This window comes from Stenella coeruleoalba, assembly GCF_951394435.1.
Source record: "Stenella coeruleoalba genome assembly, chromosome: 9".
Classification (NCBI taxonomy): Eukaryota; Metazoa; Chordata; class Mammalia; order Artiodactyla; family Delphinidae; genus Stenella; species Stenella coeruleoalba.
In genome coordinates, this window is record NC_137155.1 from 17,296,622 (window position 1) to 17,321,403 (window position 24,782).

The 24,782-nt window shown below is 43.6% G+C and overlaps 1 protein-coding gene across 10 annotated transcripts in view; it reads left to right on the forward strand.

Annotated features, from left to right (window-relative positions):
- Window positions 1-24,782, forward strand: part of ATXN7L1 (ataxin 7 like 1) — a 402,335-nt gene that overhangs the window by 92,457 nt on the left and 285,096 nt on the right. For all 10 annotated transcript variants that reach the window (XM_079931849.1, XM_079931850.1, XM_079931852.1 and 7 more), the window contains 3 exons: window positions 14,862-14,907; window positions 18,056-18,414; window positions 19,219-19,295. The gene's annotated coding sequence lies outside the window, so the exon portion shown is untranslated. The remainder of the gene's footprint in view (window positions 1-14,861; window positions 14,908-18,055; window positions 18,415-19,218; window positions 19,296-24,782) is intronic.

A 24,782-nucleotide genomic window follows, 5' to 3' on the forward strand; every position in this document is an offset into this window, starting at 1 on the left:
CGTGTAGGGAGGACTGAAAGGATGCACAACTTCCACACTGCGTCTAACTCTCTTATTTCCTCTTCAACTGTCCTCTGTCTATTCGGGTTGAGGGCTTTATCTGTTGGCTTGGAAGTGGGGGAGGATGTGGATGGAGAGAAAGCAGGGAGAAATGGGTGCTGCCTGCTTATATCTTATTTCAGATTTTTCTTCTGTCCATAGTTGGATAATGGATTCTGAAGCTGAGGAGTTGGTATCTTTGTTCTCTATTTCTGCACTGTTTGGATTATGGGAAGCTAGGGCTGCCATGAAGAAGTATCACAAGATGGGTGGCTTAAACAACAGAAATTTGTCTCCCAGTCCTGGAGGCTAGAAGTCTGAGATCAAGATGTCAGCAAATTGGTTCCTTTTGAAGGCTCTGAAGAAGAATCTGTTCCATGCCTCTTCCTAGCTCCTGGTGGTTTGTTGGCACCCTAATCTCTGCTTTCATCTTCCCGTGGCATTTTCTCTGTGTGCCTGTCTGTCTCTGTGTCCAAGTTTTCCTTTTTATAAGAACACCAGTCATATTGGATTGAAGTCTATCCTAGGACTGCATTTTAACTAATTACATCTGCAAATAAGGTCACTGTGATAGTTAATTTATGTGTCAGTTTGACTAGGCTATGGCACTCAGATATTTGGTTAAACATTAGTCAGATGTTTCTGTGAAGGTATTTTTTAAATGAGATTAATATTTAAATCCATAAGCTTCTAGTAAAGCACATTACCCTTCATAACATGAGGGCCTCATCCAGTCAGTTGAAGGCCTACATAGAACAAAGGCTGACCTCCTCCTAACAAGAAGGGATTCTGGTAGCAGACAGACTGCCTTTGGACTCAGACTGAAACTTCTCTCTGGGTACCCATCTTACCAGCGTATTTTGCAGATTTTGGAATTGCCAAGCTTCCACAATCACATGAGCCAATTTCTTACAATAAATCTCTAGATAGATAGATAGATAGTCTTCTTTCTCTAAGGAACCTTGACTAATATTATTAATACAGTCACTTTCTGAGGTACTGGGGATTAGAACTTCAGCACATCTTTTGGAGGAACACAACTCAACCCATAACAGAAACTATTCAGGATACAAGTGAATGATGTATGTGAGGATTGGAAGCGGGGGTGGAACACTGCTTCTCCACTTACCTGCTTTGTGACTGGGCAGGTCACTTAAACCCCCTGACTCTGCTTCCTCATCTGCAAGGTAGAAATAATAGTATCTTCTCCATCACAGAGCTGATCATGAGAATCAAAGGGAGCATCTGTGAAGTATCCAGTCCTGGCACATTGCAGCTGCTCAGACATGGTATTATTGCATCCCACAGAGAGTCACTGAGTACTACATCATTCCCATGATTTTTACAAAGGTCTCCCCATTTACAGGTTAGGATGCTTTCCACTACAACGCTATCATAAATGAAGGAAAGGAAGGAAGGAAGGAAGGAAGGAAGAAAGAAGTTTTTCCTTCAGGTCAAAAATTCCTATCCTTTACAAAGTTACTACAAACAAGACCTTCACTGACAGATTTTCCAGTTACTGTCATTGTTCAGCCGCTTTAACTCTTTTCTGGAAGTAGCCAGGTATTCATTATAAATAAATTATAAATGAGACTTGCTCCCCAATTATGGTATAAGCTGTGATAACCAAGTTTATAGTGATGGAAAGACAAATCTCATGTCATAGCTATCTCTATGACAAGAGCGAGCATTCATGTAGTGTGTTCTTTGCCAGACACTGCTGGACATGCTTACTGTGTATTAACTTGTTTAGTACCCACAACACCAATGTGGGACAGCTGTACCAATATTATCCCCCGTTTTACTCCACGGGGAAACCAAGGCACAGAGAAGTTCAGTAACTAACCCAATGTTACAAATCCAGGAAGTGATGGAGCCAGGATTCAAACCCAGGCAACTGGGCTCAGAGTCTGGGTTCCAGATCACGGCCCTGGTAGCCTGTTTGTCCCGTATTATTGGACTATATAGAACACCCACATACACAAACAGCGCACGTGTCCTCAAATAGAATGGTGCCCCACCTCCATCACCTCATCTGTCTTATTCCTACCCCTGTAGTCAGGGGAAAGAAAAGGAACTGTGTGGAAGGGATATACAGGAAGAACCTACAAATCTGGTTTGGTTTGGTTCTTTCTTTTGTTTGTTTGCTGTTTGCTCTTGCTACTGTAGCAAGAAGTCCCACTGTCAGTAACTGAACCGGGGCGGGCAGGCTTTGTTGTCAGGAAGGAAAGTGTTTCTGGGATCTGGGTGCTGGCTCTCGGTGGGGACAGGCTCTTCAGTGTTTTCAGCTCAGGGATCTCCCTAATGGGCATCAGCACCTGCCAGTGAACCAGCCAGCTTGCCCGTGGGAAAAAAGGACAGGATGAATGAACACTTGGGGGCTTTGTCTGGGGAGAGCAGAAGAGCCCTAACCCCTCGTGGATCCCTCGGCAAAGGCCTGGGAAGGGGGGTTGTGAAGGCAGATGACTGAGTCAGCCAGGACTAGTGTCTCTGCAGCGAGAGGCCCCCAAAAGGCAATGGCTGATCAAAGACCAGTAGGGCCCCTTTCCCAGTGAGAGGCTCTGTGGCAAAGCTGGCACGTGGAACCACCCACAAACCTAGACAGACACCTGGGGCAGCTGCCTGAGGGCCCAGAGGCCCTGCCCCCTCCTGGGCTTCATGGCAAGGGGCCCCATCACACAGGTCTGGACCCCTTGGCACTTGCCAGGGCAGCTAGACTCAGGTAAAACTGAAAAGAAGAAAGCTTTCATTCAGTTGCCCTCAGTTTTGGAAGTTTCTCCAACAGGCTTCCAGGAGAGAATATTCCAGCAAACACTTACCTAATTATTCCTGGAAGCCAGTGAGTTCTCCAGCCATATGAACTTGAGAGGGGAGAGGGAAGGGGGACCAGGCAAATATAGGTTTTTACTCAGGTCTTCCCTATTCATTCCCTAGCAAGGGGGTCTGGAAAGGAACAGCAGCCTTTCCTCTTTAAGTGTTTCTGAGGTCTTCACTTTGGCAGGGTCCTTTCTGCCTGAGATGTCTGCCCTGTCTCTGCCTTTGGCAGAAGTGAGTGGTTCCACCAAGCTGGACCCAGGGCTCTCTTTGCATCATTGCTTTGCCTGCTTAAGGATGCCTGGTTGATATGATTAGATGACACACTGATGTCCCTGGGAAATTCCGAATGATGCAAACAAGCATGAAAGGAAACAGAGAACAAGTTGAGGCTTCTATGTACCCAGACTAGAGGAGAGCTCTGCTTTCATGAATCAGTTCCCAGGGTTGGTAGCTTGTCCTGAGGTCCAGTGAGAGCTGGGGCCAAAGCCACAGTTTCCTTGGAGAGTCTACTATAGAATAGGGTTGGTCATGAGCTACTGGACTCACAGCCTTTGACGACGTGTGTCTGTGAGGGACACGCTACACCATTCTAGCCATGGCATCACCCAGAGTAGGTGGAAGTGGCTGTCACTGAGGAAAAGTCAATTCAGACTTCCTTGGGTTACAGCCGGGAAGGTGGCATTTGTAGCAGAGGAGGTTTCAGAGAAAGATAATCAGAAGACATTCCTTTATGAACCAGATCGAGGAAGACACATATATGTGTGTAGTTGAATATTGTAATTTGAACACATGGCCTTTGGCAGTAACTCTTGGATTAGCTTAATCAATTACATGTGGTGTGCCTGTGTGTACCTGTGTGTGTTTGTGCATGTACACACACACACACAGAGGTGTAAGTAGGACTGAGGTGGACATGCCAGAGATGCTGGTCAGAGCCCCCTCATCTCCATCCTCTTCTTGGGGAATCTGTCCTCCCACGGCCCCTAGAAGGAGGAACCCGTTGGCCTTGGGTCTTGCTCATACCTCACTCCTGGCCACAGGGGACTGGACCACGGTGTTCAACCAACTCAAGGGACGCTAGGCTATTGGCAGGGCTGTGCCTGTCATATTTTCTCTTTCTTTTTTTCTCTCTCAAGACATTGACCTAAGAGACATGGAGATGGTCCAACAATGGTGGTTATGTCGAATCAAGACAGAGGAAGTGTGCCAGTGAGTAAGTGGAAAGGCAGAGAGAAGCTGGAGATAGGAGCTGACACACAGAGAAAAGCAGAGGAGAGCCTGAGGCCCCAGGAGAGAGGCAGGAAGAGTTTGAGATCCCAGCACCCAGCTCCACTCCGAGGGACCCAGAGAGTCCTCATTGCCAGCCTCAGTGTCTGGAGGTTGTGTGTCGAATCCTTGTGTCCTGACAGTAACCCTCGTTAAATTCAACTAGTTTGAATAGTTTCTGTTCCTTGCAACTAAATAGTCCCTAAGACAGTGTGATTGGACAAGAAGAGGGAGTAGATGTCTAAGACCCCAAAGACAAGCGTATTGAAAAGAGAGTTGTCGGGATATCTGTGATTTACTTTGAAATACTTCAGCAAGGTAGGGTTGCTCATGTTATGTGTGTGCTGGTTTGTTTAAGCTTTTACTCCAAGGACCATCAGTTGCTCTAATGGAAAATCCCACTCCAGGATAGTCATCTAGGAATTTATCAGAAAAGCTACATTCCAGAAGCCACCACCTCGAGTGCTTCCATGATCCATATCTCACTGAATACCACAGGCTTTGTTCATTAGCATAGTGAATGTCAGAAATGGATTTTTATTGCTGAAATTAGTTTGTTGTTAATAAGTAAGATGAACATTAGAAATGGACTCCCGTTGGTGAAATTAAAGGTATTCCAGATGTGTGGATTGACTAAAATACTTAGCCACGTGCCATTCTTCCCTGTTCCCTGAGCAGTGTGGCTCATAGCTACAGAGATGTGCGGCCCAGGGAGGGCTTGGTGCCGTGTTGCAAACGATGTGGTCAGCAGACCCACACCTTCACTTGTAGAGAGCCTCCTCCCCCAAGGCCACCCTTCCTGGGGCAGCCCTGATCCAGTGACTGTGCCAGGTGGGGATAAAGCCCCAGTTGTTTTAACCCAGTGCAAGATGGCCCTGATGGGCAATATTCAGTCCAGAGCTCAACATTGGGTTGGTTGAGGCCTCCTGGGATGTGCATTATTGTTCAACTTTTCACTCTGCCCAATCTCGATTCCTTCCCCACCTTCTTAAAAATTTTATCTTAAGTTTTACTCAGCTTAAATTCTTCTAACTGAAGCAGATTCAAATAGAGCAGTTATTATTAATAAATAATAATAATTATTATTTTATTAGATCCATAGTATATTAAGTTATTAGCATTAATAATTCCTTTTGATTTATAGCTTATAAAGCTCCATCAGTTTGGAAATAAACACCTAATTACATCATGCTTTTGATAAACTAGTAAGAGAAAACAAGTGTAACAAGTATCAGTGAAGCTTAAAGGTCATCTATACTGTGATATTCAATTATTTTGAACTTTTTTTTAAAGCAGAACTAGAACTAGCTGGCCATATATGTTAACTGGTTTCATGTCATTTGCATTCATTTCTTTTTTTGGCCGTGCCACGCAGCATGTAAGATCTTAGTTCCCTGACCAAGGATCAAACCCACGGCCCCTGCAGTGGAACTGCAGAGTCCTAACCACTGGACCACCAGGGAAGTCCCTGCATTCATTTTTGATGATGGATTCTTCCCCTTCCTTTTATAGGGTTTGATGCCTAATAAATATTTTGCACCCTATACTCTGTCTCAGCACCTGCTCCAGAGAAGCTGACTGGTGACAAATAGGGAAGAGGAAACCACTGAGGCTGATAGCACTGCATTAGCGTGCAGCGGCTGCCAGAACAAAGCACCACAGTCTGGGCAGCTTCAACGATAGATATTTACTGTCACACAGTTCTGGAAGCTAGGAGTCCAAAATCAAGAAGTTGGCAGGGTTGGTTCCTTCTGAGGACTGTGAGGAAGGATCTGTTCCAGACCTCTCCTTGGCTTCTAGAAGGCTGTCTTCTCCCTGTGTCTCTTCACACTGTCTTCCCTCAATGCTTATCTGTGTCCATGTCCAAAATTCTAAGACCTTACCAGAAACATCATTAGCATTCGTATTTCTAGCAATATTCTATTCATGATAACATATGTATTTTCTAAGACAATAGAAACTTTCTCTACAGCTCTTCTCTTTCCTTTCTGAGCTCTCACCAGAATCTCCTTTAACGTCCTTATTTCTACCAACAAGCTCTTCAAGGCAGTCTCGGCTTTTTGTATCATGCACTTCAAATTTGTCCAGCCTCCACCTTTACCCAATTCCAAAGTCGCTTCCACATTTTTAGGTCTTTGTTACCCCACTTCCCAATACCAAAATCCGTATTAGTCAGGGCTCTCCAGAGAAACAGAATTAATAGGAGATCTATCTATCTATCTATCTGTCTATCTAATCTATCTATCTAGATAGATAGATCATATAGACAGAGAAAGAAAGAGATTGAGATTTATTATAAGGAGTTGACTCATAATTCTGTGGGTAGCAAGTCCAAAGTCCAGAGGACATGCCAGCAGACTGGTAATTCAGGTAAGAGTTATTGTTGCAACTCTTAACTGATGAGTCCAAGGGCTGGAAACTGAGGCAGAATCTGTGTTGTTGTCTGGAGTCAGAATTCCTCCCTCAATGCAGATCTCAGTCTTTGCTCTTACAGCCTTCAACTGATTGGATGAGGCCCACCCCCACCAGAGAGGGTAATCTGCTTTACTCAAAGTTTACTAATTTAAGTGTTAATCACGTCAAAAAATTACCTTCAGGGCTTCCCTGGTGGTGCAGTGGTTGAGAGTTCGCCTGCCGATGCAGGGGACACAGGTTCGTGCCCCAGTCCGGGAGGATCCCACATGTCGCAGAGCGGCTGGGCCCGTGAGCCATGGCCGCTGAGCCTGCACGTCCAGAGCCTGTGCTCCGCAACGGGAGAGGCCACAACAGTGAGAGGCCTGTGTACTGCAAAAAAAAAAAAAAAAAAAAGAAAGAAAAAACCTTCACAGGGACATCCATATTGGTGTTTGACCAAGCAGCTGAGCACCGTAGCCCAGCCAAGATGACAAATAAAATTAACCACTACAAATGTGTACCCTTAGGGACAGCCCCTGAGGCTTGATCCTGGGTGGTCCAGCTTCTGAGCCTTGGTGAGGAGGAGCTCTGGTCGCCTGCTGCTGAGTCTCAGTGTAATAGAATCCTGCCTCTGGTGAGTTTTTGCCTCTGCCTCAAGTGACCCTCTCACACAAGGCCACAGTAAGAGATCCTAGAAGGACAGAGTGCTGGGTCTCCCCCGAGCTTACAAAATGGTTTGTATAAACTACTTGAACCTGTTAATAGTAGTAGTATTGACATATATACACTACCAAACGTAAAATAGATAGCTAGTGGGAAGCAGCCGCATAGCACAGGGAGATCAGCTTGGTGCTTTGTGACCACCTAGAGGGGTGGGATAGGGAGGGTGGGAGGGAGACACAAGAGGGAGGAGATAGGGGGATATATGTATGTGTGTAGCTTCACTTTGTTATAAAGCAGAAACTAACACAACATTGTAAAGCAGTTATACTCCAATAAAGATTTTTAAAAATGCTTAATAAATTTCTGTATGTATGACCAAATTTGGTAGAAGATTTGCTTCCATTCCAAACTGGGAGCTAAGTTGTAGGGTAAATAGTTTACCCTTATATACCTCAGTCTTCTTTTAACAGCTATTATCAACTAGTAAGGCCTAAGAGCTGTGCATCCTGACCCAATTGACTCAGGCCGGTTGATAATAATGGAGACATGTGATTTCCTTTTAGCTCAGGGCCTCTCACATGATTCACCCCTTGTTTCATTCAAGTCTGTCTGTTTAAATGTCAGCCCTTTCCAGCAGCCTTCCTTGATGAATCTAACCCAATCAGCCAGTGGAAACACACACACTCTCTCCCACATGCTATCTGTCACTACAAATCCTGTCTCATTCTTCTCATTGGCACTTATCAAACCTGAATTATAATATATTTAGCAACGTGTTTATTTGTTTTTGTTTTTCTCCTCCTCCAGCATGTAAGCACCATAACTTGCTCACTGCTGAAACCCTGGAGCTTGGAACCACATGGGCATATGTTAGAAGTTAATCATTAAGTGTTGATTAAACACATTAATGGACCTTTGCAAAAAAATCTACAATTGTCAGGTGGCAGCTATGGGGCACTGGGGCTTTAAGGCACAAAAGGGATAGTTTAAAACAAGTGACTGGCTGTCAACTTTTGGTCATGTAACTCTGCCTTGCCACCCACTCCCCTTGCCATTCTCATCCTCTTGAACACCTGGATTCCCAGTCTTTTACATAAGCTCACCTAGGTTCAACTTCTGGTTCCTAAGACCAGTCCAACTGTATAAGAAGCTCAGCAAATGAAGTTTCTTTGCCAGGTGATATGTTTTGACTCTTCATGGGTCAGCTCGTATGCCTCAACAGAAATACTGAAATACAGTGACCGGTTGCTAATTAAAAGGACAGGGCCTGGGGGTGGAGGTGGTTGCTAGGCAGAAAGAATGTGCTAAATAAATTGATAATGCAAACAAAACTTGGGAGGACACTTTCAGTCCACATGGAAGGACACTCTGTTTTCAAATATTGCTTAAGTAGATAAGAAGCAACTATTTGTCTAGCCAAAAATTGATATGCCAAATACAAATCATTCTTCATTAAAGCAATTCTCCTAAGTTTCTTTACCAGGCAGCAGGCAGCAGGCAGCAGTTTGCTAATCAGGTTATAGCATATATTTGCAAAAAAAAAAAAAAAAAAAAAAGTAGAAGAAGAAGGAAAGATAGGTATCTCTAACTAGATCACTCCTCCCAGAATTGGTCTGAATAAAGTTTTAATCTCCAGCACCAACAAAAATAACATGTGTGACTCAATTAGTAGTGGTGGTAGTGATGGTAGTGATGGTGGTGGTGGTCATGATAGTGGTGATGGTGGTGGTGATGGCGGTGATGGTGGTGGAGGTGGTGGTGGTGGAGGTGATGGAGGTGCTGGTGGTGGTGATGGAGGTGGTGGTGATAGTGGTGGTGGTGATGGTGGTGGAGGTGGTGGTGATAGTGGTGGTGGTGATGGTGGTGGTAGTGGTGGTGATGGCGGTGATGGAGGTGGGGGTGGGGGTGGGGGTGGTGGTGATGGCGGTGATGGAGGTGGTGGTGGGGGTGGGGGTGGTGGTGATGGCGGTGATGGAGGTGGTGGTGGTGGTGGTGGTGATGGCAGTGATGGTGGTGGTGGTCGTGATAGTCGTGGTGGTGGTGGTGGTGCTGGTGGTGGAGGTGGTGGTGATGGAGGTGCTGGTTGTGGTGATGGCGGTGATGGAGGTGGTGGTGGTGGTGGTCGTGGTGGTGTTGGCGGTGATGGAGGTGGTGGTGGTGGTGGTGATGGCGGTGATGGTGGTGGTGGTCGTGATAGTCGTGGTGGTGGTGGTGGTGGCAGTGATGGTGGTGGAGGTGGTGGTGATGGAGGTGGTGGTGGTCATGGTGGTGGTGATGGTGGTGATGGTGGTGGTGGTCGTGGTGGTGATGGCAGTGATGGAGGTGATGGTGGTGGTGGTGGTGGTGATCGTGGTGATGGTGGTGGTCATGGTAGTACCAGTAATAGCTAACACCACCTGTGGTCCTGTGGACCACAGGCCCTAAGACATGAACTCCCACTGCATATGGCTTTAGTCTTCTCTTCCACAAGTTCAGGTTTCACAGAGTGTGTTGGGACTGGCAGCTGTGAGGGTTGACCTTCAGGTCCTCATCTTTGCTGAGTTTAGATTTGGAGAAATGTTGCCATCTAGTGCCCCATGGGAGTCTTAACTCTTTAAGTCGATAAACCAGTCTCCCTCTGCCTAGTTCCACCCACCCTCCCAGATAAAATGTCAGGTAGACCACAACCTAGTATTGGTGAGCATCGCTCTCTTACCTACAGTAGGAACCATGGAAATGTCTCCAGAATTTTAAAAAATCCCTTTTCCCTTTACAAAATGTACAGAGTAAGAGCTAGGCAAAGGCAAAGGAACAGCAACAGAATTAAAATTAATATTGAGTTAATATTTACCATGTATAGCATATTAAACTCAGTGAGGAATGGGGCAAAGAAATTAGGAGAGTTCAAGATAGAACAGTGAAATACGTGAAGAGAGTCATTGGTCTGGCCTTCCCTTGCACTTTGAGTCCCCTCCCTTCTGAATCTCTCAGACCCTTCCAGGTGCACCAAGCTATAAACCTTCCCACCCTCACCCACATAAAGCCACTAGTCTGTTTTCTCAAGGATGTCCTCTTTCTTTCTGCAGTAACAGTTGCTAAATCCATAATCTACTTCTGCTCTTGTTTCTTGACCTTCCCCTGTCAGGTAGAAGAGGTATATATATATTTAACATCTTTATTGGAGTATAATTACTTTACAATGGTGTGTTAGTTTCTGCTCTATAACAAAGTGAATCAGCTATACATATACATATATCCCCTTATCTCCTCCCTCTTGCGTCTCCCTCCCTCCCACCCTCCCTATCCCACCCCTCTAGGTGGTCACAAAGCACCAAGCTGATCTCCCTGTGCTATGCGGCTGCTTCACACTAGCTATCTATTTTACATTTGGTACTGTGTATATGTCAGTGTTACTCTCTCACTTTGTCCCAGCTTACCCTTCCTCCTCCCCATGTCCTCAAGTCCATTCTCTACATCTGCGTCTTTATTCCTGTCTTGCCCCTAGGTTCTTCAGAACCTTTTTTTTTTTTTTAGATTCCATATATATGTGTTAGCATATGGTATTTGTTTTCTCTTTCTGACTTACTTCACTCTGTATGACAGACTCTAGGTCCATCCACCTCACTACAAATAACTCAATTTCATTTCTTTTTATGGCTGAGTAATATTCCATTGTATATATGTGCCACATCTTCTTTATCCATTCATCTGTGAATGGACACTTAGGTTGCTTCCATGTCCTGGCTATTGTAAATAGAGCTGCAATGAACATTGTGGTACTTTACTCTTTTTGAATTATGGTTTTCTCAGAGTATATGCCCAGTAGTGGGATTGCTGGGTCGTATGGTAGTTCTATTTTTAGTTTTTCAAGGAACCTCCATACTGTTCTCCATAGTGGCTGTATCAATTTACATTCCCACCAACAGGACAAGAGGGCTCCCTTTTCACCACACCCTCTCCAGCATTTATTGTTTGTAGAGTTTTTGATGATGGCCATTCTGACTGGTGTGAGGTGATACCTTACTATAGTTTTGCTTTGCATTTCTCTAATGATTAGTGATGTTGAGCATCCTTTCATGTGTTTGTTGGCAATCTGTATACCTTCTTTGGAGAAATGTCTATTTAGGTCTTCTGCCCATTTTTGGATTGGGTTGTTTGTTTTTTTCATATTGACCTTGCATGAGCTGCTTGTAAAGTTTGGAGATTAATCCTTTGTCAGCTGCTTCATTTGCAAATATTTTCTCCCATTCTGAGGGTTGTCTTTTTTTTTTAATAAATTTATTTATTTTATTTATTTATTTTTGGCTGCATTGGGTCTTCGTTGCTGTGCGTGGGCTTTCTCTAGTTGCGGCGAGAGAGCGCTACTCTTGGTTGTGGTGCGTGGGCTTCTCATTGCAGTGGCTTCTCTTTGTTGCAGAGCATGGGCTTTAGGCACACGGACTTCAGTAGTTGTGGCACGCAGGCTGAGTAGTTGTGGCTCGTGGGCTCTAGAGTCCAGGCTCAGTAGTTGTGGTGCAGGGGCTTAGTTGCTCCGCGGCATGTGGGGTTTTTCCAGATCAGGGCTTGAACCCGTGTCCTCTGCACTGGCAGGCGGATTCTTAACCACTGCACCATCAGAAAAGTCCACTGAGGGTTGTCTTTTCATCTTGTTTATGTTTTCCTTTGCTGTGTAAAAGCTTTTAATTTTCATTAGGTCCCATTTGTTTTTTGTTTTTATTTCCATTTCTCTAGGAGGTGGGTCAAAAAGGATCTTGCTGTGATTTATGTCATAGAGTGTTCTTCCTATGTTTTCCTCTAAGAGTTTTATAGTGTCTGTTCTTACATTTAGGTCTTTAATCCATTTTGAGTTTACTTTTCTGTATAGTGTTAGGGAGTGTTCTAATTTCATTCTTTTACATGTAGCTGTCCAGTTTTCCCAGCACCACTTATTGAAGAGGCTGTCTTTTCTCCATTGTATATTCTTGCCTCCTTTATGAAAGATAAAGTGACCATATGTGCGTGGGCTTATCTCTGGGCTTTCTATCCTGTTTCCTGGATCTATAGTTCTGTTTTTATGCCAGTATCATACTGTCTTTTTTTTTTTTTTGAATTTTATTTTATTTATTTTTTATGCAGCAGGTTCTTATTAGTAATTGATTTTATACATATTAGTGTATATATGTCAATCCCAATCTCCCAATTCATCACACCACCACTACCACCGCCCTCGCCACTTTCCCCCCTTGGTGTCCATATGTTTGTTCTCTGCATCTTTGTCTCAATTTCTGCCCTGCAGACCGGTTCATCTGTACCATTTTTCTAGGTTCCACATCCATGCGTTAGTATACGATATTTGTTTTTCTCTTTCTGACTTACTTCACTCTGTATGACAGTCTCTAGATCCATCCATGTCTCTACAAATGACCCAATTTCATTCCTTTTTATGCCTGAGTAATAGTCCATTGTATATATGTACCACATCTTCTTTATCCATTCATCTGTCGGTGGGCATTTAGGTTGCTTCCGTGTCCTGGCTATCGTAAATAGCGCTGCAATGAACATTGGGGTGCATGTGTCTTTTTGAATTATGGTTTTCTCTGGGTATATGCCCAGTAGTAGGATTTCTGCGTCATATGGTAACTTTATTTTTAGTTTTTTAAGGAACCTCCATACTGTTCTCCATAGTGGCTGTATCAATTTACATTCCCACCAACAGTGCAAGAGGGTTCTCTTTTCTCTACACCCTCTCCAGCATTTGTTGTTTGTAGATTTTCTGATGATACCCATTCTAACTGGTGTGAGGTGATACCTCACTGTAGTTTTGATTTGCATTTCTCTAATAATTAGTGATGTTGAGCAGCTTTTCATGTGTTTCTTGGCCACCTGTATGTCTTCTTTGGAGAAATGTCTATTTAGGCCTTCTGCCCATTTTTGGATTGGGTTGTTTGTTTTTTTAATATTGAGCTGCATGAGCTGTTTATATATTTTGGAGATTAATCCTTTGTCCATTGATTCGTTTGCAAATATTTTCTCCCATTCTGAGGGTTGTCTTTTTGTCTTATTTGTAGCTTCCTTTGCTGTGCAAAAACTTTTAAGTTTCATTAGGTCCCATTTGTTTATTTTTGTTATTATTTCCATTACTCTAGGAGGTAGATCGAAGAAGATCTAGCTGTGATTTATGTCAAAGAGTGTTCTTCCGGGCTTCCCTGGTGGCGCAGTGGTTGAGAGTCCACCTGCCGATGCAGGGGACACGGGTTCGTGCCCCAGTCCGGGAAGATCCCACATGCCGCGGAGCGGCTGGGCCCGTGAGCCATGGCCGCTGAGCCTGCGCGTCCAGAGCCTGTGCTCCGCAACGGGAGAGGCCACAACAGTGAGAGGCCCACATACCGCAAAAACAAAAACAAAAACAAACAAAGAGTGTTCTTCCTATGTTTTCCTCTAAGAGTTTTATAGTGTCTGGTCTTACATTTAGGTCTCTAATCCATTTTGAGTTTATTTTTGTGTATGGTGTTAGGGAGTATTCTAATTTCATTCTTTTACATGTAGCTGTCCAGTTTTCCCAGCACCACTTATTGAAGAGACTGTCTTTTCTCCATTGTATACCCTTGCCTCCTTTGTCATAGATTAGTTGACCATAGGTGAATGCGTTTATCTCTGGGCTTTCTATCCTGTTCCATTGATCTATATTTCTGTTTTTGTGCCAGTACCATATTGTCTTGATTACTGTAGCTTTGTAGTATAGTCTGAAGGCTGGGAGCCTGATTCCTCCAGCTCCATTTTTTTCCCTCAAGACTGCTTTGGCTATTCGAGGTCTCTTGTGTCTCCTTACAAATTTTAAGATTTTTGTTCTAGTTCTGTAAAAAATACCATTGGTAATTTGATAGGGATTGCATTGAATCTGTAGATTGATTTGGGTAGTATAGTCATTTTCACAATATCTTCCAGTCCAAGAACATGGTATATCTCTCCATCTGTTTGTATCATCTTTAATTTCTTTCATCAGTGTCTTATAGTTTTCTGCATACAGGTCTTTTGTCTCCTTAGGTAGGTTTAACCCTAGGTATTTTATTCTTTTTGTTGCAGTGGTAAGTGGAAGTGTTTCCTTAATTTCTTAGAAGAGGTATATTTTTAATGGAAACCTTCAATGACAACAATAATTAGCTATTCCATAGCTAATGGTCAGGCTGGTGGGGGGAGATGCTTTGAATAGGAAGCATCTATAGGGCCTCTCATGCCCCAGCTCTGCTGTGCAACTACGATCTTGTGTTTCACGGTGTTATGTATCTTGACTTAGATTTACATCTTCATTTGTTTGTTTAATGCCAGGCTCCCCAACTAGTCTGTGAGCTCCACTGGGGTGGGGGCTCGGTCTGTTTTGTTCACTGCTAAATGCCCAGAGCTTAGCACAGTGCCTGGCACACAGGAGCACTCTGATGAATGCTGGGGAGAAAAACCTCTAGAGTGACATTCGGTGAAGCAAGTGGAGACTGGGAAGCAGAGCCTACGACACTGGCACTGTCTAGTCAGAGAGGATGCAGTCTCATGATTCTCAGAGCCTGAGCCCCTGGTTCACCTGAAGTCTTAAGCTGGAGTCCCTTCCTCCTTTTTGAAGAGAGCATCGCTCACTGTCTCCTTGCCCCCTTCCACTGGGGCCCAGCCAAGCCTCCAAAAGGCCCCAGGCAGCACAGTTTGAAAACAACTGATTCAATCCCTTCATTTTACAGAGAAAGAAACCCATGGAAAGTGGAGAAACGTGGAAAGGTGACAAAGGTAAGAGACAGAAGACAAAAAAAGTGTATGTCAGAGAAAGAATCTGCTTTGTCATATTTTCCCCTGACAGCTCTTCACTGTAATTCAAGAACACCCGTCAGAGCTGTTCTCCCTCATCTGGGAATTAACTGTGAGAAACATCCCGCCTGGCCTGGAAACAAAAGAGGCCTGGAGAGAGTGTCAGGGGCTTGGTGTCCAAGAGGAACCAAGCGGCTGGAGGAGGTGGCTTTGAGGATCCTGATGATTAAGAGGGTGTGTACGTTGTAAAGGGCCCATCTGGGAAATAGCAGCCACGTTGAGACGTTGAGGACAAAGGCTTTTTTGTCCTTTGCCACCCGTGAGGCAATGCTTTTCTGAGCAGCTCTAATTATAAATCCCTGTCCCGCTAAGATGGGTAAACTTGGCAGCATTTGAGGTCTGCCTTGTGTCTTGACTATTTCTCAGTTGGTTTAGGTTTGGCAAAACCCCAAGTGCATTTTGCCAAGCACTCTTTCCCTTAATTTCTAATCCCCTGAGTGGCTTAAGGGAAATTTCATCCATATGTTTCTGAGTCATTTACTGTGAACTCATCTTTTTGGTAAAAGAAATATGTTCCCAAGCCAGCACAGTCTAGAGAATAGCAAATTTTTCAGGCTGAAACAGGTCATGCTTTCTTTGGGAAGAATTTCCTGAGTTTTCTGAGTACAAGTAGGAGGGAAGGAGAACAACATTTCCTGTTCTCATATTCCTTCCCCTGCCTGCATGTCCTTTCTTAAGGCTTAGTTGAAAACCTCCTCTATTTTCTAGGAAGCTGGTGAATGCCATATTTGCATTTGGATCTAAACAAACTCTATAGACTTGTCATTTCGACACAAATTCTCCTTTTTAACCTACATTGGAAAAGAAACAAGCAATTATTGAACACATATACTACATGGCAGGTGCATCTTAGCGGCCTGGTGAGATAGACATTATTCTCACATATAAAGAGTCTGAGACTAAAACATATTAAGTTAATTAGACAAGGCATGAACTTAATAAAAGGCAAAGTCAGAATTCAAATCTGGGGCTGTCAGTTTCCCAAGTTCACGCTCCTTCCATCTGTCCATGCTCGTTCTCATGCACAGAGAGGAGGCCCAACACGTTCTAGTTGATAATCATCATGGAGCTAATGATGAATTCTGGCCAGATGTTTTTGGTAAAGTCAACAGAGACTAGATTTGACATTATTGAAAAATAGTTATCTTCTTTTCTATTACCTCAGGAGACTTTGGGACGTACTTACTCACTGTGGGGAGATGTCATACATAGAAATTATGAGTCTTGATCATACTACTATATATAAAATAATCAACAAAGATCTACTGTATAGCACAGGGAACTCTACTCAATATTCCATAATAATATATGTGGGAAAAGAATCTGAAAAAGAATGGGTATCTGTATATGCATAACTGAATCACTTTGCTGTACACCTGAAACTAACACAACATTGTAAATCAACCATACTCTGATATAAAATTAAAATTAAATTATAGAAAAGAAATTGTCAGTCTTGGAAGTGAACTCTTCTATATTACTAATATCCAAGGTATAACTCTTAGTTTACAGAAATTACAGGTAATCAAGGAACACGTTAAACAATACCATGAGGATGCAATCAGCAAAATCCAGAATGTTGAAAATTCTGTGAGACAGATGGCCCAGTTTCTTCAATAAACAAATGGCTAGGGGGAAAAAAGAGGGCAAGGAAGCCTATAGATTAGAAAATGCAAGAGACATTTCAATGGAATGCAATGTGTGGATCTTATTCGGGTGCTGATTTGAGCAAACCAAGAGTAAAAAGAAATCATGAGCTAATCAGGGAAATTTAAGCGCTGCCTGAATATTTTATAATATTAACAAATTATTGGGTCTTTTTTTTAGATGTGATGAGGGTATTGTGATTGTTTTAAAAAAAAAGAGAGATAGACCTTATCTCTTAGAAATACTACTTAAGTAAAACTTTATGTTGCCTTGGACTTGTTTTAAAGTAATCTGGGGTGGGGAGGATGTTGCGAATGGGATGAGGGGACAGATAAAAGGAGACTGGCCACATTTGAACAAGGATTGAAGCTGGGTGATAGGTACAAGGGGTTCATTATATTAGTCAGACAGATGTTTATATGTTTGAAAGTGTCCATAATTTTAAAATTGTTATGATTATAATGATCAAAGTTATTCTAATTAATTTAATATTTCCCCTTTTCTCCCACATTTGCATCTTAATCTTTACAACAACTCCATGAGGTCTGACATGAACATGCTATGGGTTTTTGTGGTGGTAGTGGTGGTTTAAAAGAAGAAAAGGAAGTAGGGAAGAAAGGAAGGGAGGGAGGGAGGAAGGAAGGAAGGGAGGAAGGAAGGGAGGGACTAAGGAGGAAAGAGAAGGAAATGGAAGGGAAGGGAAGGGAAGAAAAGCTGAGCTACTGGAGGAGAAGGGAAGTAATTTCTTGACAAAGAGAGTCAATTTTCTGCAGATTCAAGTCCCCAAATACCTGGAATTCATGTGTGTTCAGTCTTAGCCTCTTGACTGTCTGATATCTGGATTGTAGAACTGAACTACAGGCGTGGGCCTAGGTGCCAGGACCTAGGTAAAGGAGCACTTCACCTTGGCTTTTGTCCCTGACTCCATGGAGTTTCCTTTAATGTTGACCTTTTAAAGCTGCTCTCAATAATCTGCACCATAAAGGATATTGGACAGCAAGCGGCAGACATACTTGTAATATTCTTCTTTAAAAAAAAAAAAACAACAACTCCCAGATATTTTGTTTCTTGGATGAAGTTGCTGAGGAAACAATTATGAGTGATGTTAGGCTGATGGTAAAGTAAATGTATGCTCCCTCTCAGGTATCACATGAAAATGAGAGTAAGAACTTTACATTCAGTTGTATAACATCATGTGCTTTCTTCTGTAACTTTTTTTAACAGACATTTTCTAATATACATAAAGAGAACGCATAGGATATGACCTGCTTCCATGATGTCCAGCTCTAACAGTTGTCAATAACCATATTATGTCATCTATGCCTTTCCTTCCCTCCCTGCCAATGGATTATTTAAAAACAAATTCCAAGCATCCTTATCGTATCATCTGTAGAAGTTCTGTGTGCATCTCTTTTTATTTCAGATAAATGGGATTAATAGATGAGCCGCAGATGTATCTGTAGAGCGAAGACTACACCCAGAGATAACCAGTCTTGTGGCTTTGGAGGTAGGAGGAGACGGTAGGGCAGTTGGCAGAGGCTGCGAGGAAGCACGGCAGCGGGTACTGCGTCAACAGTGAGAACCGCAGATTAGAGGCCCAGAGCCCTGCCTGAGCGCTGCAGTTTCAAGGAGGGGACTTCCGTATCCGATGCCGGAAGCCGGGCAGGGCTGATTATGGAGCGGAGCAGGGAGCATCTGGTCCTCTACGATCACCACCTGGGCAGCGTCAACGTGACGGCATCAGAGCTGCCAGGGAGGGAGCCGCGCGGAGGGAGAGTCCAGGTTTGGGACACTGAAAATTGTTCATTTGGTCTGTCAAAACGTTTATTCCCACCCAATTTGATAGAACCCTTTCTAAACCTTTTTTTTTTTCTTTTTTGCGGTACGCGGGCCTCTCGCTGCCGTGGCCTCTCCCATTGCGGAGCACAGGCTCCGGACGCGCAGGCCTAGCGGCCATGGCCCACGGGCCCAGCCGCTCCGCGGCACGTGGTATCTCCCCGGACCAGGGCACGAACCCGTGTCCCCTGCATCGGCAGGCGGACTCCCAACCACTGCGCCACCAGGGAAACCCGTTTCTAAACCATTTTACACACTCCTCTGCCTTCCTAAGGAGAGAAGTGCAGGGAACTTTCAGCCGTTTCTTAATGACTTCAAGGCATTACCATCAAGGACAGTTTTGTGTTGACCTCACGTATGGCCATGCCTCCAGCGACTGAGAATTATTTTACATGTGTGCTCCTAAACCAAAGGGCCACTAGATTTTTCTTTTTTTTTTCTTTTGAAGTATTTATTTATTTGTTTTGGCTGCACAGGGTCCTAGTTGCAGCGTGTGGGATCTTTAGTTGCCGCTAGCAGGATCTAGTTCCCTGAACAGGGATCGAACCCCGGCCCACTGCATTGGGAGCACGGAGTCTTAACCACTGGACCACCAGGGAAGTCCCTAGATTTTTCTTTTTCTTTTTTAAATTGAAGTATAGTTGATTTACAATATTGTGTTGGTTTCAGGAGTGATTCAGTTACATATATATGTATTTTTTCAGATTATACTCAATATCTTATAATAATCTATCTTTTTTATTTTAATAGGATAAGGTGAAGGTGGAAGGCATTGTCTCTGCTCTCCTGTCAGCTGTCACTTTTTACAGCCATCAACATACCTGATGGTAAGAACCACTTCTGTTCTGCTTCTAATGTGATGCTTCTAACCAGGCTGTGAATATTGTTACACCTGTGTCTGAGGTAAGAGTAAACTGACTGTGCGTGAGAATCCAGGAGACTCACTTCGGGGTAAAGTGTATGGGTTTTGTGACACCAGTTTTGTGTCTTCAGAATCTCTTTGTGGCTTGCTTTTTAGTTATTAGCTAAGTCCTGGGTAGTTAAGGCTGCTGAGTAGGTGATACATTACTTCCGTATTGCTCACAGCTGTTTGACACAAGCTCAAGAAAGACCCTAAATCAGATCTCAGCATCTCCCAGAGATAAGAAAATGATAGCAAGGCATAGGACATGAGCAGTAAGTAGCCTGAAACTATAGATACACCATGGTAAAAACATCCTCTTGGATATCCCTGGGTCTTGGTGGGAGAGAATTGAGAATGGAAATAGTAATTTTCTAAAGTATGTTTTATTCAAAAAACAAAACAAAAAGACACAGAACTTATCTTTAAGAATGCATTCAACTATATAAAAATCAGTAAGTCTGGGAGTGAAAAGATGCTCATCCAAGGAAGTGGATGAAAGATGGTTTCCCAAAACATAACATAAACCTTTGCATACAGCTAAGAAAGCAAGGCCAGAGTGCTCAACCCCCCAGACTTGTGCTACAAGTTTCAGTTGCCCACAGGAAGTGCAGGTGGTTACCTTTCCAGTTATCTTCCTGACAATTCCTTGCTCAGCAAGAAGACCCTGTGTTTTAGATTTATTTTGACCAATAGGGACGTGTAGTTGGCATGCTGGAAATGAGGACCGTCTTAGGTGAGAAGCTCCTGATGTTCTGGTGTTCTGAGTTACGAGAAATTGGGATGCAAGATGCTGGCAGACAAGGGTTCTGGGTGTTAGGAAAGAAGGTTCTCAAACTGCAGAGAAAAGATAGAAATTTTATGAACTGAGGCCCTGTAGCATTGACTCTCAACCCTTACTGTGCAGTAAATTCATCTGGGGAATTTTGTTCATTGAACTTTACTGATTGAGGTATAATTTATATTAATCAAGTGTATAGATATAAATGTACCACATTTAAGACCCCACTTTGAAAATGAATTTGGACAAATGCATATGCCTTGTAACCCACACCACTATCAAGATGCAGGACAACTCTACCATCCCTGAATGACCCCTCGTGAGCTTCCCAGAAAGCCCCCCTTTTTTACAAGCAACCTATGTTCAGATCCCTGTCTCCATATCTTGTGCCTATTCTAGAACTTCGTATAAATGGAGTCATATAGTAGGTACTTTGTGTGTGTGGGGGGTGGTTTTCACTCAGCATCATGATTTTGAGGTACATCCATGTTGTCACATGAATCAGTAGTTTTCTCCTTTTCTGTTACCAGATCGTATCTTGTTATATGGATATACCACAATGCATTCATCCATTCTGTAGTTGAGGGACATTTGGATTGTTTCCAGTTTGGGGCTGTTATTAATGAAGCTGCTAAGTCTTTTCGTGTGCATGTATTTTCACTTCTCTTGGATGAAAACCTTGAAGCAATGTTGTCATTGGGTAGGTGTATGTTTCACTTTATGAGAACCTGCCAGACCAATTTCCAAAGTGGTCACATCATTTTGTTCTCCCAGCAGAAATGAATGAGAGTTCTAGTTGCTCTGCCGTCGTCAGTATTCTTTTAATTTTAGCCATTAGTTGGTATCTCATTTTGGTTTTAATTTGCATTTCCCTGGTGACTAATGATATTGAACACTTTTTCATGTGCTTATTGGCTGTCTGTATTTTTTCTTTTGTGAAGTGCCTAGTCAAGCTTTTTGGCCAGCTTTTCAGTTGGGCTATTTGTGTTTTTAATTACTGAGTTATAGGAATTGCTAAAATATCCTGGATACAAGTCCTTTGTCAGATACACATGTGGCAAATATTTTCTCCAGGTCTGACTTGTTTCCTCTTTTTATTAGCAGTATATTTTAATGGGCAGAAGTTTTTCATTTTAATGAAGTCCATTTTAACACTTTTTAAAATGATTATCTGGATAACCTAAAAAAAATACCCATGACTTGGCCCTACCCCAGAGATCTGGTTCAACTAGTCTGTGTTGGGGCCAAGCATCAGTGCTTTTTAAAGATTCCTTCAGTCTTTCCACTGTGCAGCCAGGGTTGAGAACCCCAGAACTAAAGGGAAATACGACTTGAAATATAGAGGGCTCTAAAAAATGAAATTCTGAAAATATGATAAGGCATAATCCCAGTTAACGTCAAAGAGGTACCTAAAATCCCCTGTTCATCAGCACAGGAAATGTTTACAATGAGGAGACAGAGTCAGCAGGTAAGGACAGGCTATGGTGCTGTTACAGCTCTGGCCTCAGGCCTGTGGGATGCTCAGAGAGGAAGAAAATGGACCTTAGAAAATTGTGTTTGGGGCAAGAAGATGAACAAGAAAGGCAACATCCTAGAGTAGCTGGGAAAACAGATGATGGGAGTGCCCAGCTGGGGTTTTATTTCTGCCCTTGCCATCTGGAAACAGAATCTCCAACACCAGTAAAATGGAACATAGGTGGTTAAGAGGGAACAGTAGCTGAAGATGGATGAAGAGGCAGCGAGGGAGACCTGAGCGGCTCCCAATGAGTTCAGGTCTCCAGGCCATGTGAATCACAGCCCTGGGAACGGGAGGACCTTGAGAGGTAATTGAGGAATCACTCTGTAATCTTCGAAAATCACGGATCAAGGGAACAGTGCCAGAAAACCCCAAATGAGAAAATGCTCCAAGTTTCAAAAATGGCGCTGTCAGAAACCATCAGGTCACAACAGTGTCCAGCAGCTGTCCTGGGGATGTGCCTCTTGAAGACTGGGCAGCCCCAGGCAGTCCCCAGGAAGCTCAACCCCACCCTGCCCCCCTGCCACACACACACAAAGCAGCTTTGACTTCAAATCCAGTTGACAAGACTCTCCTCTGGGGATAAATCCTATGAACACAGGCCCTGCCCAGCCCTGCTTCACTACATTTTTAGCTTCTCTTATATGAGTAATAATTCTGTCATTAGTTATTTACATTTATTGCACACCTACTATATGCTATGCTACTATATACGTTTCTCAAGTTCTAAAACTCCCGAGTCCTCAGGAATACAGGCTCAGCCCAGACAGAGATCCAAGGACCTCTGTTTGAAAAGCACTGGATTAAAAGTTAAGAGCCAGTAGATGGATAAATAAACTGTGGGACATCTAGACAACTGAATATTGTTCAGCACTAAAACAAAATGAGCTATGAAGACACAAAAAGACTTGGAGGAACCTTAAGTGCATATTACTAAGTAAAAGAAGCCAATCTGAAAAGACTATGTACTACATGATTCCAACTATATGACATTCTGGAAAAGACCAAACTGTACAGTAAGAAGATCAGTGGTTGCCAGGGATGCAGGGGGAGGAAAAGAAGGATGAATACACAGAGCACAGAGGATTTTTAGAGAGGCGAGACTCTTCTGTATGATACTATAATGGTGGATACATGTCATTGTACATTTGTCCAAACCCATAGCATGTACAGCACTGTGAGTGAACCCTAATGTAAACTGTGGACTTTGGGTGATAATGATGTGTCAGTGTGGGTTCACTGATTGTCACAATGTACCCTCTCATAGGGGGGATGTCGATGGTGAGGGAGGCTCTGCATGTGTGGGGCACGGAGCATATGGGAACTGTGTACTTCCACTCAGTTTTGCTCTGAACCTAAAACTGCTCTAAACAATAAAGTCTGTGTTTAAAAATTAAACAGTTAAGAACAGAAAATAAAATTTTTGTAGAGAACATTTGGGCCCCTCAAAGTATACCCATGCACCCAATTGAAGAAATAGTGTGTGAGATGCTTCATATGCATTCTTTCTAATTCTTAAAGTCACCTGCAGGATACATATTATTATTTTTCAAATTTGAGAGATGATTTAACTGGGACAGGTTTTTGGTTTTGTTTTTTTTTTTCCACGATACTTGGGCCTCTCACTGTTGTGGCCTCTCCCGTTGTGGAGCACAGGCTCCGGACGCGCAGCCTCAGCGGCCATGGCTCACAGGCCCAGCCGCTCCGCGGCATGTGGGATCCTCCCGGACCGGGGCACGAATCCGTGTCCCCTGCATTGGCAGGCGGACTCTCAACCACTGCGCCACCAGGGAAGCCCTTAACTGGGACAGGTTTAAGGAAAGTGACCCAAGTCGCATTGCAAGTAACTGGCAGGACAGGATTAAACTCAGGTCTTCCATGAGGGTGAAAAATGCATGCCCTTGACAGTGACTCCTCACTGCCTCCCACCTCGACCTCCACTTACCTGTTGTGCACTTACCTGGATTCAGCACCGTCTCAGACCTTTCTCAGCCTGACTTTGTATGCATGCTCCTCCTTTGACCTCCTCTTAGCCCAGCCCTCAGTCTTAATTCCCAGGCCTGCTGACCAAATACTTGCCAACCTCATTCTAAGATGGCCAGCCCCTTATGCAGCACTCTTTCTATCTCTAGCTTTGATTCTGCCCTAACCCCCACCTGTATACCCAGCCGTGCCTTGCCCAGCCCAGCCCAGCAGCAGGAATCAGAGCCTTGTCCTGGCTCAAGGCCCAATCATAGCAATTTGAGCCATGAAATGGAAGAACTCAGGGCCTCTTCCGCTGCATCTAGAGGAGACCACATCTTTATCACTTCCAGGAAGTGATGCTGTCATATTGTCTAACATCAATTAGAGACCAGTGTGGGATACGATCTATGAATTTGAGGTGCTTTGCTTTGTGAAGAGGCTTATAGTCCCATTTCTGGTGTCTTTTGGAATGAATGGGTGTTATGTCAATACCCTGAGTGGTAGAAGGAGAGCAACAGTCATGGGCTTCCTCACAAAGTAAAAAATGTGAGTAAAAATTCTGGCATTGTTAGAATGAACAACTGTTCATGAACTAGTGCATCCACAATGCCTGTATCATGACTGCTTCTCTTCCCTAAGACATGGGCGCAGATGGTCCATACTTGTCTGGGAGCCAGGTTCAGTAATGCTGTTATTTGATCTGTCCGAAAATGGGTAGCAATATCTGTTACCAGCTTAAATACCTTCTGCAAGTTTGGATGGTACATATCTATAACATGGTATTTAAACTTTTTAATGAGCTCATGTTAAGTCTAATTGCCATTCTAACTTTGTATGTGAAGTCAAGTTCATAATAAAGCTGTTACTAAATGAAAAAAAGTGGACAAATGGTTAGCTAGCCAGTAGGAGTTAGAATTGGTGGGCAGAACTCCAGAGCCCCTTGTGGCAGCTGTGACATCTTTTCTCTGTGAAGGTGAAGCAGTGCCTTCTGGGAGTCTAGCAGGAGCTATGCCACAGAAAAGGAAGGCATTGTCAACTGAGCTCCATCTCCCAGTGTCCCAGCCATGGTCTACTGAGGGACGTTGAAGAGGCTGGCAAGGCTCAGGGGCATTCTCATCTGAGCCAAGGCTAACACCATGAATTTCAAGGCC